Source organism: Equus caballus, chromosome 2 (assembly GCF_041296265.1).
Source record: "Equus caballus isolate H_3958 breed thoroughbred chromosome 2, TB-T2T, whole genome shotgun sequence".
NCBI classification, from domain to species: Eukaryota; Metazoa; Chordata; class Mammalia; order Perissodactyla; family Equidae; genus Equus; species Equus caballus.
In genome coordinates, this window is record NC_091685.1 from 29783852 (window position 1) to 29788475 (window position 4624).

A 4624-nucleotide genomic window follows, 5' to 3' on the forward strand; every position below is an offset into this window, starting at 1 on the left:
CCTGGTTCTGTCACTGCTTTATCAGGTCACCTCACCTCTCAGAGTCTCGGCTCTCACATGGCTGTCGTGAGGACTAAAGAAAACATGTGTGAGGCTCAGGCCAGCACGGCGCACAGTCGGTACTGCAGGGAGGTTTTCTCTGGACTAACCACCCGGTTTCTCCCCCAGGAGTGTGAGGGTGGGAGGGGTTGACAGGTCGTCGGACGGCATCTCAGCATACCTCCCTTTTCCTATGTGCCCTCCCACAGCTCAGGGGCCGGACGCCTGCACACCACCTTTCTCCCTCCCCGTGCCAGCTGCTGCCCCTGTGACCGGTCACAGAGAGCTGCAGGGCAGCAGGCCGCCGCCGGGACCACCAGCATCAAGTCCCCCAATCCCACCCTTCCTGACCCGCTGCAGGGGCCTCCTTCGCACCCCTAGCCTTTCCAGCGGTTTTGTGAACTGAACCTTGTTATTAAGAGATTTATTTCCTTCTTGAAACAGCTAGGGTGGAATGTTGTCTTGACTGAATCCTGACTGGACAAGGAAGTTTCTAGAGTTTTTCCTGAGGGCACACTTTGAGGGTGGGGAGTGTGCCCTTGGGTGGCATCAGCGTGGAAGCTGGTGGGACACGACTTGTCTCCTTCCCAACTTGGCCACCTTGGAGGGGCCTTACCCCTGGGTGTGACTGGTCTTCCCCAGCCCCTGTCCTGCCCCACCCATAGCGCGGCCCTCACAGCCACAGTGGACGGTGTTCTCAGCACCATGCAAGGACTAACGCATTCATTAACTCATTTACTCCTCACGACATCCCAGTTCGGACAAGACTGTTATGCTCTTTCACACACGAGTAAACTGAGGCCCAGGCCATGAAGCCATTTGCTGTAAGTCATTTACACGGCTGGTAAGTGGCAAATCTGACATTCCAAGCCAGTCCGGCTCTGGAGGCCGAGCTCATAATCACAGCTCCCTGGTCTTTCTTCCAGGCGCCTGCCAGCAGCTGAGCCACAGAAGAGACCTCGGGACCTCGAGGAGAATGGAGACGGATGACGAGCTGATGCTCATTACGTGCTTGAGAATTCACCAAGGTCCTTTCTCCAGCCTCTGCTTATCACAACCATTTCCGCTTGCCCACAAGCGCTGCTGACCTCGGGCACCAGCACCCTTCCAGCCAGCGTGGGGAACGGAGCTCTCTCTCCTGTTGGGATGGAAGGAGGCCTGGGCGTGGGGTCCGTGGAAAAGAACATGGCTCAGATCTCAGCTCTGCCTAACCACCCCCGGCCTGGGGAAGTCCGGTCCCTCTGTGGCCTCAGTTCCCCAACTATAAACAAAGTGGGTGGGCTGGAGGACCATTAGGGGCTCTTCCAGCAATAACATTCTAGAATCCTGCTTTAAAGACATTTTGAAAACCAAGATCCTTGGCCAGGGCAGAGGAGGGGACCACACAACGTTTTACCAGACCAGGCTGGGCTGGGCGCACCAGGCCACTGGCTGTGTGTGACAGACGCAGCACGCAGAGGCCCAGGGTGCGTAGGGGAGTTCGCCGCAGGATGAGTTTGCCTCCAGACCGGATAACCTGCAGAGGGGCCACTGGGCTGCAGAGGCTCCAGTCTGCCTACGGACCCAGGGCTGCCTCTTCTCTCAGCAGGTTTCTACAGGAAGCCGGGCTGGTTGTCCCCCTTTTGAGGAGCTCACTGGAGTCACTGACGGCCATTCTGTGCCAGATGCTATGGTGGGCACTGGGGCCACAGGCCCTGACCTCACGGAGCTCCGAGGCTAGCGAAGGCAGGCTCCAACCTTTCTACCGTCTTTCAAGGCCTGGCTGGAACACTCCCCTCTCCCGGCAGCCCCCCTTGGCTTCCTCAGCTCTGACTTCCAATGTCTCACCCAGCTTTCCAGGGCACCACGACCCACAACCCGTGGACTGTGAAGAGGCCAGGACAGACCCTGGCAGCCCCACTGCATGCTGGGGCTCAGCAGGTGGTCAGAATTGTTGCTTGGCAACAAGGATTTATGACACAACTCACATCTGTCCTGGCAGGACGCAAAGGCACCAACCTGACCCAGCATCCGTGTGCCAGGCACTTAACTGAGGTTACTCTCTGTGGGGCTCAGAAGCTCCTGAGCAAGGTCATCATGTTGTTCAAATGTTCCAAGGGATTTGCAGAGAGGCAGGGCCACCACAGGACAGTGAACATGTGGGCTTTGAACCCCAGGCCTGCCCCTTGCCAGCTGTGTGAGGCTGGCAGGTCACATAAGCTCCGTGGGCCTCAGTTTTGCTGTCTCGAAAATAGGCTAATAATGCTTATAGCATCGTCACTGTGCAGCAGCTTAGACTAGCTGACCTGTGTAGACGCTGCCTGTTTCAGAGACGTGTGCCTCTCCTTCCCGGCCCCTCCGAGGCTGGCATTCACTGCCAGCAACACACTGAGTCTACTCCAGAGGAAGCCTTCCTCCTTACAGGGACCCCATGCTCATTCTACACCCTCACCCCCTTCACAGACTGGGCAATGCCTACTGGGGGCAAGAAGGGTCCTGATGTGAAGAGACACGGCCTGCCGAGTCCTAAACTGGGCAAATGCAGAGAAGTGCCCCAAAGGGCTGCCACCCGGGAAGAGGTGGGAAGGGTCTGTTCTGACCTGTCTGTGAAGGAGGCCCCGCCTTAGGGACCCAGCCCAGCCTGGGCCTTGCCACTCTGCCTGTGGAGACAACTGCTGGCCGTGGAGAAGCTCCCCATTGCTGGGCTGCTGGCAGGCAGAGCAGGGCCTGGGCAGCTTGGCTTGGATCGGCCCTCCACTCCCCGGGGTGGGTGGTGCCGTAGGAATAAACAAGCTCTGGAGTCAGACAGACGGGGTTCGAATCCCAGGCCCACTGCTTACTCGCTGTTGAGACTTTGGCCAACTCACTTGTCCTCCCTGGCCCTCAGTTGTCCTATCTTGAAAATGGGACTAGGACCACCCACCTCATAGGTTGTTAGGACTGGCGTCACTGACCTTAGGTGTAAAGGACCTAACAGGGCCTGGCACGTAGTAGGCACTGGAGAAAGGTTTGCTTCCTAATAAATAAACGGGCCCCCTGCCGTGGTCCATACGCATGGAGTGGCCGGAGGAAGACCAGACCCCACGCCAGCACCAAGGGCATGAATCCGCCGATCCCCCATCCCGGTTTGTTGAGAAGGCCTTGCAGAGATTTAATTGGGATGGTGGCTCCTGGGAGAGAAGATGCCAACATCTTCCAGTGCAGGTGAAGGTCACACCAAATCTGCAAGGCGACTCTGTTCTTCCTGGCTTCATCCGTTATGCATGAAAGGGGAGATGGTGGGTGCTCAGGATTCATAATCTGAGACATCCGGAGACTAAAGATATTGGCCAAATTTAAACCGAAAGATGAACTTGTTGGGTGTCTTTTCAGATTATGGGAGAAGAAAGGAGAGAATTTCTTAGTCATCTACGATGCTCTCAGAATTCACAGCGAGTCTGCCTGACGGCTGACATCAGACGCATCTGCCTCTGGGTTCCAGACATTTTAAATATCACTGTTTGAAAGGGACAAAGAGATAGATGTCTGAGGAGACCCACACTGGAGCCTGAAGAGAGCAGCCTTTCTGTGGTGCGCACTGTGCGGCTCGACAGGCCACGGGCAGCATGACTGCAGATGTGGCTGGTGGGAGGCCAGGATGTGGGAGGGTCAAGGGTCACACAGATCTGAGTCTGGGCTGTGGCTCCACCAAGTGCCAGAGGCATGTCGGCCTTCCTCCCCGCAGCAGGAAGGGAGCTAACATCCTCTGGGCTCAACAGGACCCTTGTGATGAGAAGGGAGCTGAGCTCCGGGCACAGAGCTGTCTAAGAGCTTGGTCAACAGCAGCAGCGTTATTATCAATTTTCTTTCAACTTCCTTGTTTTTGACCCAAATTGCCTTTTGCTCTGAGATAAACTTTGAACCGTCTAGGGACACCACCAGCAATATAACGGTTACCTCTGGGTGTCACAAAACCCAGAGAGGTAGGAAGGGTAGAGCTTGTTGTGCCCTTGTCCCAGATGGGGAAACTGAGGCTCAAGGAAAGAAGTGACTGATGCAATGTCACAGCCCCCAAGTGGAGGAGCCAGAGCTAGACCCTGGGTCTCCCAAGTCACTGAAACACACTTTCTGCCATCTCCCATGCCAGTCCCCAGTCACAGCCAAGCCTTACATCCTGAGTCCATATGGACCCTGTCTGGACTGCCATCCCCTGTAGAGCCCAGGCGCAGTTTGTGTTGGGCACAAAGTCTGTCAAATAAATAAATGTTGTTGATCCCCTTGAAAACGTGATGGAAATGATGGACACCCTCTCCAAGAAAAATTTACATGTGGAGACAAACACATAATCACAAGCACATAATCATAACCAGCCCCCTGGCCAGGAAGCCCTGACTGAGGTTTTCAGAGACTTCTTCAGCGTCAACACACTGGCTCACTGGGGTGGCCTCGCTGGGCTACCCAGAGACAACCTCATCAACTGCTGGGCTTCAACCAGGGGACCACAGACCACTATCCCCCACGTCCGGGCCTGTCATCACTGCTGCTCCAACCAGCAAAGGGCAGGAGCTGCTGGATGCCGGCACTGCCCCCATGGCTGCCAGGCCGCTCCACGCACGTGCTCCTCGTA